Below are 13,110 nucleotides of genomic sequence, written 5' to 3' on the forward strand. Positions count from 1 at the left end.
AGGCAATTTGAGAACCCGATGCCTCCACCCTGAACTCGATGATTGGATAGTCGCGTAGCTGTGTTTTCAGTTCTATATTGCTGTCCTCTTTTATTAAATTTTCTATTTTAGAATATGTACTGTGTATAAGACACATAATGTGCTCCGTAATAATGTTTAAAATGATCCTGAACGATAATTAACTAAACATTCAAAGTTCAAGGAATACTAATTCTTTGCCAAAACATTCTGGCCTCATCAAATCGGATTATTCGTTACAAGAAACAAGATGTATTTAAAATAAGATTTAGTTTTCTTACATTTGTCTTGAAGAAGGAATTGCAAATGATTGTCCTCTTGAAAATCTCATCTGCGATATTCCAGCTGGGTGAGTGGTTGTATGGTTTGAGAGTTTACCATCAGCTTTAGTTATTTAAGATTAGGCCCAAACGGAACTTCAGTTTGCCTAGCTGTTAGTGGAGACCTATCTCATTGATATGATTTAATTCTGAAGTCGGACTATATACTAGATTCATCACCTCCTAGTGTGTCTTTGATCTTAAAAACTGGAGATGTCCCAACATTCCTTAATTATAGATACTAGTATCCTTATAATGACTAGTTTAATAAAAAGAGAGCAATTGATGATGAACTACTCAAAAATGTGGAATTTTCTGTTATAAAAGAATAAACTTTGAAGACATTAATATGTGAGTAAGAATTCAACAGGGAATTGAAATAGTAGTACTCAATTTTTTTCCTCACCAAGAAAAGAAATTATGCACACAAATATAATTTGCACTCAAATAACATTAGCTGATAGGTAGCAGATATTATATACTATCTACATCGTTATTTTAGGCCTCTATCAAGTGTGAGCTTTTGAATTCTGTGAGTACGAACTGAATACATTAAATGGCAATAACTTTGAGCTCATGGCATTCCAAGAAAAAATTCTTAAAAATCTAGAACTAAATTAATTTAATTGTAAAAGACTGTTTAAAAAAAATTTTAAAAATTAAATTTGGTGTCTTGTCGCTGATGACAGAAGACGTTGAAAGGAGCACGTTTCGCATGATTGAAGTGGCTAAGGTCTGCAAGGAGTTGTGCTTATGAAGAAGAAAATACGGCTTGTAGTTTAGTCCTTCGAAATGAAGTAAAGGTGGTGCAGAACTTTTTACCTATGGTAACATTGGGCCTGCTTTCACCGTTAGCTTGTGGAAAGTCATAGGATTTGGAAATATATTAGTTTCTGTCTTAATTTTCAAGCTGATAAAAAAATTAAGCTTGGAAACTATGTAGAACTCACAACTGCTTCAAACATAGTACTTAATTTAAGCGTCATGAAAATTTTAAAATATATTTTTGATAATCTGTATGCGAAAAATACTATCTAAGGGGAAAACATGGTAAAACATTCCAATGCATATGACTTTGAGGAGGAGAGGGTAGGAGGGAGGATATAGACATTAAACCCGTCTTCTTCCCATAAGGTGTATTCGAGTGTTGCGATCATACTCACTTATAATCATGGTCACGTTGAAAGCTTCATTTTTTCCGGGTTTTTGCATAATTATAAATATAGTAGAATGTCGCTCAATTTCTATCCTGGACCAGAGAAACACACTACACAAACAGAACTTTCCCTAACGAAATATACTTTGACGTGTACTTTATTGCACGTATTCTACTTGCCACATCTTAATTCAGATTCCAAAATCAAACCTATGATTCAAAACATTCAGCCAAGCTTTATGGCTATGTTTGTAAAAATCACATGAATGGAACATCTTCTGCGGAATACCTAACAATTACAAAAATAATTTTCCGACCTATATTAGATAGGTCGGATAAATTATTACAATCGATGTATAGAGCCATCGCTAATACCTATAGCCCATGCAATTTTTTTTCCCGTAATTATTAGAAAAAAACTTGTCTCCACCCCTACGATAGTCATGGCCCATCTATTTCTTGGTAAAATGTGACGTGATCAGGACACGTCGCTATTCCCACTTTTCCCCCGAGAGACGACCCCTAGCAGTGATTAGATTCAACCCTCGCCCCCGCAGAAGAAGGCAAGTGTTTTCTGAAGTGGAACATGGAAAGGACAGGAGGCTTGCCCTGAATCAAAAAAGGCAAAAGGGGGGAAGAAGAAAAAAAAGAAATTGATTGCCTCTCAACGATCCGGAGAATTCAACCAAAATAAGATTTCGCAGATAGCAGCAGCAGCAGTTTGATGTTGGGAATAATAAAAAGCTTGGGTTCGGATGAGCACTTGAGTGTTCCGCTATTTGAATTCCATCAGCAATTGTGCACTTCAGTTATTTTTACTTCACCTTCCGCAGTCTTTTGTGGTCGGTACATACCCCTCCTTGGACATGTTCCCTCTCTGGTCTTACTACCAGATTAAAGAAATGCATTGTATGTCTTTGAAGGATTTCACTTAGTCTGAGTCATAAGCGCGAGGATAGAACTTGCGAAATACCGTCGAAGTTTGATCTGATTTAAGGTGAATCATTTCTGTGGTGTGGGAAAAATATCAAATTTTAACTGTATTTTATATCGAACAGTATGTAAGTTTATGAAGTATAATTTTGTATCCCATCAAAGTAGCCCGTGACTAAACTGAAAAGACTCATTAATTCTAATCAAAAACAACTTCAATGAAGATTTAACTTAGCCCAGATGACTTACGGTTAACGGCCGCTGCTACCCGTTCAGCTCACAAAGTCGCAGAAATAGAACAAATACACAACAGTCAGGAAGAAATGTAACAAAATTCTGTGAGCGATATCAAACATCCCGATTAAAATGTTAAAATAATTAATGTTATTGAAACATTTCCGCAGCCACTATTCCTGTAAGCTTCCCCTGCGCATGCGCAACACGCCATTGACACTTGGTGTTTTTAAGTTTTTTTTGTTGCGTGTTGCATACCTGATCCTTGTTCTTGCTTCAAGACTATAGTATCGAAGTTATTTGTGCTGTTTTGAATGTAAGCTATTATGACGAGGCATCGAAACTGTTATTTCAGTTTCAAAAACAGAAAAGCAAATAACTGAACTCATAGTGAGTATAAACATGCTATAAGGAATTAAACATCACTATTAGTAGTAAGCAGAGGTTTTGGTGCGGCGGAACTTATTTCTGCCCTCCTGAAAGTGAAGTCACTATAAAGTGTAAAGCCGGTAAAACGTTGCTTATTTCAACCCGGGTGGGAAACGAAAATATGTCGGAAACCGGAATTCTGCTTATTTCTGCCAGCTTGTTTATTTGTCCTCTGCTTACTACTACTATTGCTCACCCTTCTGTTGTTGATGGTATACATTATCAACTATTTCTAAAATATTGTTAAAATGATATTAAAGGTAATCCATTCGAAATAAAAAGACAATGAAATGAAATGACTGACCCTTCTCACACGATACCTTTAGCTACATATAATTATATAAAATAAAGAATTATTATATAAACGGGTTCGTTGAGTTGTCCTTTCTTTCCAAAACGCAATAGTAATCTCTGAACAAAAATATTTTTGAATTCGAAACGAAATTATTTTAAACTCTGCAACTTCCTTTCTATTCCTAGTTTTTGATAACAAAAATCTATATATTTCTAAGTAATCTATTAAAATATTGATGTATGAAAATATTTATGAAAAGCTTCGGAAAAATTTTAATGCAAGTGTAATTAATTACACGCACACGATAAAAATGTATATAGCGTAAATATTGGTAATTCATTAATCACTTTACGATTATAATTTTACATCTAGTCATAAAAATGAAATGGAATAAAAATTCACCTAATCTAAGTTATGGGACGTACGAAATATTCCGCGTGAAGGGTGGATTTAATAATTTCTGTCTGAAATAGGGGGTGTTTCAGCCTACATATATAGTTTGCTAATTAAAATACGTTGAAGCGAATTTAATGCTTTCGTCCCTAGGTAGCACAGAGAAATTCAACAGAATTTTATGTTCGGATAATTAATCATTCTCGCACTGTTGGGGATTAAATGATGCAAACACCATGAGATTAGAAACAGCGAGGACATTATGGTTCAAAAAACATATTATTTGACGAGTTGAAAAATTTGCCACTATATGTTAGCTAATTTATCTTCGCAAATATATAATTTTAATCACCCAATTTAAAAGGCAATTTTTAATGTTACATTCGCCATGTCCGTGGAATAAAATGTTTAAAACACTGTCGCAATTTCTGAGTAATTTCATAATTAACAGACTGGGAATAGTGAAAATCTGTTAAAATAAAAATTCTCTCCATTCGAAATTTTTAAAAAAACTTATCATATCGTTAATGAAATGAATTAATTGACTGTATATGAAATTTAGTGACATTTCAAATAGCTAAATCTGTTTAATCCATTAACGAATTAAAATTTCCTACACGCGTGATATAGTCCTGAGAAAAATTCGTGTTTAATGTATTCCTCTTTATTTTACTAGCTAAATTTGCATATTAACTTGTTTGTTTTTAATATTTATCAATTAACAAAAATAATATTTAAGACTGTCTTTTTTATTACCTAATTTATATTTGATTTTGTCAACAGTTTTATCTACCATCATCGTGTGCTTTCTAACGAACTTCAATTTTAGTGGAAGTAATTTAGACTTTTATCGTTATCTAATATGTAACTTAACACTTTATTGACCATCAATTTTACATAGAAGCTGTGTCATGTCACGGCTATTATTTTTGATACACGATGCGCAAAGCTTTTTGACTAAACATGATGCGCAAAGCTTCTGAAAATTCTATATCGCCCTGTGTTTCATGAATTGAAAAAGGCAATGCAAATGTTGAAATGGATAATGTAAGTGTTGAAATATATAATGCAAGTGAAATAGATAATGAACGGTCAACATTATTTAGAGTTAACTCGTAGTTAACTCGTAACAACATAGAGTTAACTCGTCACCGGTCAACAGTGTGGTAAAAACTTTCTACCTCAAATCTTCGAAAGCCGCTTTTTTATAAGACATCAACTGACATGCCCCTGCATGGTTTTGAATAAAACTTTCCCACTATACACCATTTCTCTAGATGAGAAGAAAAGTATGTATTGCAGGGAAACAACCAATCTTCACTTAACCGGATTTGAGATTAGTAAAACCTTATTTAATACAAAATATTAAAATCTATTATATAAGATATTTATTAGTAATCTATATATATATACATACATTGCTCGAAAAGGGCTATCTCTGTCATGACAGCTTGCTGCACCATAGCACCAATTATTGTTTAAAATTTCTACGACTATTTTTAGAAAAGATCAATAACTCTATATAATTACTTCGTAAATAATATTTTATTTTTATAAAAATACATTATTATTCTAAATAAATACTTAACGTGTAAGTAACTATTCCAACACTACTTAAACTATCATTTAAGACAACCTAACAAAATGAATAATAAGTATAGTGTTGCCAATAGATAGAGAAATACCCGATTTCATGGTGCCATAAAAGAGAAATATATAAATAGATAATACGTTTTTACAAGTGAAAATAAAAGCCAACTTGTCACTTTTTCATTAGAACGAACTCGAAACCCACTAAATGATTAATTTAATATATCTATTAGACTATTTTTAGGTCAGGAACATTTATCATTATTAGTTTTCAATTCTTCTATAACTGAGACAAAAAAATAATCTAAACAAATATCACCTAACGTTGTCATATCTTTTGCTAAAAATGGAACATATCTTGGAATAGAGAATGCCACATTTGGTCAACACCTTACCCCATACTTCTCCAAAACTTCTTCTCACTTAACTCTGACAAGCAAGTTCGCCATTAATTAATGATTTACGCTAGCCGCTCACTTCGAACTATGCGATCAATACTAATTACTTTCACTACCTCAGATGAAAATACTGCTGTTCGAAAACTAGGCACCATAAAGAAAAAAAACAGATCCAAAAAATTGATTGACCCATTTTGAGAAGGGGGCGTGTGACGCGAAAAATTTTTTTACTTGTAACCTCCTGCTGATATAGGTATGTTGCCATACCACAGAAGAAAAAGATGCGAAGATAGTAAAAGAATATACAAAAAAAAAGTATTATTTCCAGATAGTTTCGCTTGTACTCGTTGTCGGGAAGTTAGACCAATAAAAGACAAGGATTGGCGCTGTTATCAGCTCTTACTTATTCTTTACTTGTGTGTTGCCTTTTTTTTTCCCCTTTTGTTACTACTAGTCAAACTTTTTATGTTAGATATAGTAGTTAGTTTTGATAAAGACTGGAGAAAATTTACATTCTTTCAATTTGCCGTCAGAAGCTTTAGCATATTGAAAATGTTCCCGTTTAAATATTTTAATTGCCATTCAATATTGTTTGCCCAAAAAGAATTTCTTTACATCAAATATAAAAACAAATGGATATTTCTACATGTTATGAAACAATATTAATGACTATGGACTATGATTCTGCCAAGATTCTATGATTTTTAAATTTTAACTTCAAACTACTCTTTACATTTTATTATTATCCCGAAATTGAATTTTCGAAAAGTAAATGTTAAATTAATCCAGTGATTAATCCAGTTTCCTATACTATTAAAATTATTTTAACGATTTTACAAATCGATAGCAGTGAATAAGAACAGATAGCAATTAATTAATTTAACAAAAAGATTATATCTTGAAAAAACAATTTAAGAAAAATTTATTCAAAATGTTTAGTTCTCATTATGTCTCTTCCTTATGCCTCATCTCTAATAAAAAATATTATTTGTTACTGTAGTCAACTTGAATGATGTTTTTTTAATAAATAGCTTTAAAAAACAATTTAAGTAAAATTTATTCAAAATGTTTAGTTCTCATTATGTCTCTTCCTTATGCCTCATCTCTAATAAAAAATATTCTTTGTTACTGTAGTCAACTTGAATGATGTTTTTTTTAATAAATAGCTTTAAAAAATGTTGCTAAAAATATTAAAAAATTTTAATTTTAAAAAAATTCAAAATTAAGTTTTTAGTTTTATAAATTATTCAAGTTAGAAAAAAAATAATCTAAGTAAACATTTATTAAGCGAACTGCAATTTTATTCAGATAAAAATGGTTAAATTTTTTAATCAAAAATCTAAAGACGTTTTATAAATATTTTATTCATTTACTTCTTAGTCATAAGGCTAGAAAAATCCTGTTTTACAGTTTAGATCGCCTCGTAGTTTGCCAAATATGGTTTGTAGTGCAAGACAAAACTCATGTAACATGTATATATTAATGATATTAAATTTTAAAATCTTAGTAACTGTTATGATTCCTCACACCAATAAATTTAACCAGATATGAATTATGATCATTTTTTTTTCCGTCCCAACAGAGCGGAAGTGCTTAAAGTAGATGAACTTCCTTAATTTATCATGGATGAGATAATAAACGCCAACAGTCAACTCAGCCTTATTAATATAGAAATTAATGAGATGCTCAAGTGAAGGTGACAAACTACTTCTCCCCCCCCCCGTGTCATTTTTTTCCTACTCAAGCTCAATTTAGGATGACTTATGCCCTTTGCACTTAAGGGTGATAGTGATTCGTTATTTGTACATTTTCTTGAATGAATTTTGTCAAATGACAATGTTTTTATGCCTTCACATGAAACGAAAAATTGCTAAACAGAATTGAATTAAATTAATGATATTATAGATATTTTTATTGCCAGAAGAAAAAAGTTTTAACTCTCTTTAACCGCTTTTTGTTTTAAAAAAATGACTAATTATGTTTTTAAAATTGTTGAATTTTAAAATTTGATCTTTTTTATTTCATTTGTTTTTAAATGTCATAGAAATGCATTAGTTCATGCAAACTATATATGGAAATGCATACTATACTATACAATACTTACTAAACATTACTACTATAAGAAATAATGTATATATTATTACTAATATGTAAATATATCATCATCATCATCGGCTCGACAGCCCAAGGTGGGCCTTGGCTTTCTCAATAAGTTTTTTCCAGGTTAACCTTTTTTTTGCTAGTGTTTTCTAATTTTTAGTTTTTAAGACCAAAAGATCCTTCTCTAGGCCATCTATCCATCTCAAATTCGGCCTGCCTCTTTGTCGTGTGCCAACTGATCTGGCATTGAAAACTTGTAAATGTATATCATAAGTAATAATATATACTTACATTATATAATTACTCAATGCATGCTAAATATAAAATTGCATTTTTACCGTTAACTATAAAATTGTCATTACAATGCATGCTATGAAACGCAACAACGAAATAAAGTGAAATAAAATTAATGGTTTCTAGAAAACTTAATGTAACAAAAAACTTTTTATGCTTTTCAAATTGTTGAAAAATTAGGTTTTGCCTTTTTTTAAGAGACTTTTCCCCTCCCAATCGAACTCAGTTGTGGAAAGGGGTAGAGACCTGGAGGGAAAATTCTAAATACGCTTTTAACCCTTTTTATTTAATTTTCACCAATAAACTGATGATGGGCGTATTTACTCTATTTGGCAGTGTTTTTCGATACATCATCTAAAAAATGCAAGGCCGCCACCCAATCCCAATTTAAGATATAAAGCGTTCGCTATTTTAGATTCGCAATTGATTTTTTATGACAAAATTATGCTAATACAATTCCGAAATCAACAGTTTTTGGTAGGTAATGAAATAGTGTACAATTGCTTTTTTTTAGATTTCTGTTAAGTACTATCTTTATTTTTATACAATTAACGCTGAAAGCATTTTTTAACGTTATCCAAATCTGTTTTTATAAATTTCAACTATAATAAAATTAGATTTTAAAAAATCTAAAAACTGAGAAACTTGTAGTTTTAAATAACTTACTCAACTCAAAACCACAAAACGCTTCATTTTAATGCTTTAAGGGGAGTCGGCATGGCCTATACCAATAATGCTAAAACTGACCTTTTTAAATGTACCTTTTCTCAGCATCTAAACAAGATACTGCTTCAGTTTTTTTTTCACAAAATATTTACTATACATGTTTATGCTGTAATAACTGTTAATACATAATTTTTAGTAGAATTTCTTTTAAAAAGTTATGATCTTAGAACTTTTTTAATTATTTTTAAAAAGTTTGAGTGAAAATCTTTCACAACCCAAAAAGTATTCCAGTTTACTCTAAAACATTATCACAACATGCAACTAATATAATCTCAAATAGCCCCAAAAAAATTCAAAAGCTATATCATAAGTAGCTTCTTGGAAAAGATGCATTGAAAAAGCTCAGTTTTAGCATTATTGATATATGCACTACAGACTGTTGAGAAAAATTTATAGAAATTCTATAAATTATCAAGCTCTATTACTCCTTATCTAATAAAGCGATCCCTTTATTTTATACATTGTTTGAAAAGTATAGTGTCTAACAATACCATATAATCGAAAAATTTGTTAAGTATGAAAAATAAATATTAAGAAAATACAAATCAAAAATTTAACCTAAAATCCAAGATGGCGAGATTGGAGGCGTCTTAATGACAGTAGTTTTGTGTATAACACGAAATGAAACAATGTAAAGGAGAGTTGGAATTAACTCAATCATTTTTTGGGATTTAACAAATTTTTCAATTTGCTTTAAGATATTTTTTGTCAAAAAAATAAAATAATTTTTTTTAATTAATTGAATTCATAAAATTGATATTTTTCAATTAATTCAATAATAGTTAACTGATTGCTTTAATGACAATATTTTTACAGCGTTACATGAAATAAAACAATGTAAAGCAGAGTTGAATAAAATTAACAGTTTTTGAAATTTTGTTAAGGTATTATTTAGTACGCGTTGTAAAAATATTTTGTCAGAAAAGTGTATAAATTACATTTGTTTAATTTTTAAATTTAGTTTTTTTTTTTAATTCCAATTATTTTCTTGCTAAGAGTTGTACTAGTTAAATTGTGGTCATCTCACATTAAAATCAGTTCAACGATTAAGAATTGCGGTGCAAATTTATTGCAACTTTTACAAGACGTTATATCAAGCCATGTTTTCGTTCAAATTGAACTGTAGTGTCTAGTAATCAAGTTTAGAATATATGATTAATATAAATTGTCTCAGCATATATTGAAATTGCAGCATATAAAATATAATTTGTCTACTTATTGCAAAATTTCTAACTGTGTACTTAAAATGTTTTACTCTTTCAGGTACAATATTTTGTTCAAATAAAGTTTAATCAAACAAAAAAGAGTAAGTAAATCTTAATATTTTTTTTCTTACATTCTATTTATGTAACTCGCAAAGGTTTGCATGCAACCTCTAATGATGTGTTACTTTTAAGAAAATATTGTCATTATTAAAATTTACCAAAACAGTTTTAAATTTCCAAAGGTGAACCCTATTATCATCTTCAAATATTTGAATCGCCATCGGGTAATTTCTTAGGACTTCGGCAATGGCTCATTTTAATCCTTTAAGTATCAAGAATTCATCATTTTATTCCAAATTGATTTATAGAATAAATACGTTAATAATTTCGTTTAAAATTTTCGTCAAATTTCATCTTAACTAAAATATTTAACATACGTCATGTTTACTGTATAAATTTAAATAATATTTTAACTTGAAAATTCGATTTTCAAAACAACTTTAATTCGCTTCTTTCGCTTGCATATCACTAAACGACGATTCGCAGCAGCGAAGTGAACATTAATATACCATCTCCGTGAAAGGAAGAAAGAAATATATCTTCCTGATATTACCTGCTTATGGAGAGTAATGACATTTTTATGTCAAAATAATTTCTTCCTTTGTTTCAAGCAATAACCTTTTGAAAACGCAACTCATATTCTCAACTGTAATTTTCGAATTCACCATTTTCAACGCCGGAAAGAAAAGAAAGAGCAAATAAAAATATAAAAAAGTCTTTTTTCTCTTGGCAGTTATATCCATGTCAATGCACCTGGCCTAATCTATGGGAGACACTAGAACATAGCTTGCAACAAACTAACAACAACTAGGCGAGCCCTTCGTTGGAGTTTATCTTTAAGTGGTGTTGCCACAAAAGCCACTCTAATAAATACCACACGCAAAAAGCTTTCGCGTTTTATTCTTTTTATTTCAGAATCGTCTGAAGAAAGCGCTAGAAGATGGGCCTCTTTGTTCCGCTTAAAGGGGATCATTTATATTCTCGTGAGTTTACTTTTTAACTTGGAGTGACACGGGCTTTGGTTATAAGAAGAGAAGGCGAATTTAAAGAGAGACTAAAAATTTATATGAAACTAAGTCTGTTTTCATGAAAGGGGAGGTAGTCAGTTCTTTTTAGAAGAGAAGGAAGGGCTTACCAAGAAAATAATTTTTTTTCTTTTCACTTCTGAACATTTACAAACTATCATATCGGCTGTCAAAAAAAGCAAAAAATTAAATAAATAGTTTTTTGAATTTTTTAAGATATAAGTTTAGGAGTCATTAGCGTATGCATATACTTACACAGCACAAAAAGCATTTCTTTTTTTACTTTCCAAAATCTCAACTCGTCCTCCGATCATCAATCAAACTGCATTAATGTTTCTAAAACGTATTTTTATAAAAATGGTACCAATTATTACGCTAAATACATCTCTACATTAATAAATTTAAAACGTTTATTACTTTTAACTTTAGTAACGTCATCTATTACCAATGCCTGGCGCCAGATTGTATGAAATGGGAAAATTAATAATAAATAAACATCATCACGGTAGAACAAATGAAAAGTGGACATACCTAATAGCGTCAGATTTACAATAGCTATAACAACACCATCATTAATGTTTTAAAGAGTAAGAGAAATACACTGCAAATTGTGCATAATTATTTAACCAATGCTCATAAGAGCATTTAAAGTGAGTATAAAGTTGTTCTAACATGGATGCATTGAGAACAATTAAAGAGTATCGGCAAAAGGCGAACTTTATGTGAACATATTGTTGTTTACACTTCCAAGAACATTTTTAAGAACAAACAGCAGTGAACAAATAGTGTAAAAGTTTTCCTGGGGGGCAAGAAATAAGCCTGGTCTTTGAAGACTTTTCAATGACTCCATTGCTGTTGATGAAGTGACTCGAGGCAATCGCGAACTATAACTTGTGACATGTGTACATCATCATAATTCATAATCCAACCATGGCCAAGCAGGTAGCCCCTTTTTAAGGGCTCTATCATTTAACGGAAGTGGTTAGGATGCCACGTAAATTTGATCCTGATCAGACTTCATGGGCGCCTGTATGAGCTGGTACCCCTTTCTACAAAATTACACACCGCAATTAACGAGAAACCTTTCTGCCACGAAAGATTTAACGTGCAGCTTGCAGCGTATGCACGCCGTTTGATTTGTCGACTACCAGGATCGTTCCTACAACCCCCAGCTCTACAACCAGCAGTATGAGCGACACCTCAAACGAATGCTTGACATATCTACTGTACCTTGTCTGAGTACTCAGGATCAGTTCAATCACCTTTATACGGGTATTGATACTACACGCAACTCAACCTTCATAGTTTTAAAAATATAAATTTTATATCTAAAACAGATTTTGAGCAAGAAAGCAAATTTGTGCACCAAAATATCTTAACTTTCGGATTAAGATTTTGCATGGGTTTAATAATTATACATATTAGAACAAGATTGAAGATTGAAGTCCTTGATATATATATATATATATATTATATACTAAATTTGTACTAAAGTAAAATATTAATCTAAGTTCAATAAATAGGCTCAAATAAGCAAATTATTAGATTATTAGTTGACNCTTGTATTTATTTATATATATATATATATATATATATATACATATATATGTCTCCAATATTTTCAAACATTCCCTTCATTCCCTTTAGAATAAGGATTTCTTTTCCTTAAGTCCCATTTTATTAAGAAATAAGAAAGCCACCTGAAAGACGATAAAAATGAAAACTTTTTCACGTGATGGAGTAATAACAGAGTGAGGTACATATTTATTCTTTTGTTCAGCAGGTAGCTAAAGTACGGTATAAAAACTCCATCCACACACAATAACTATATAAGTTTATAGAAAGAAATTCCCTTTCTTTGCCGCATTTTTTTCTTTTTTTGTTAAAAAAATATCTATATATGTATTTTAGAAAAAGAAAATTGCTCTGGATTC

This window comes from Parasteatoda tepidariorum, chromosome 2 (assembly GCF_043381705.1).
Source record: "Parasteatoda tepidariorum isolate YZ-2023 chromosome 2, CAS_Ptep_4.0, whole genome shotgun sequence".
In the NCBI taxonomy this organism is placed as follows: domain Eukaryota; kingdom Metazoa; phylum Arthropoda; class Arachnida; order Araneae; family Theridiidae; genus Parasteatoda; species Parasteatoda tepidariorum.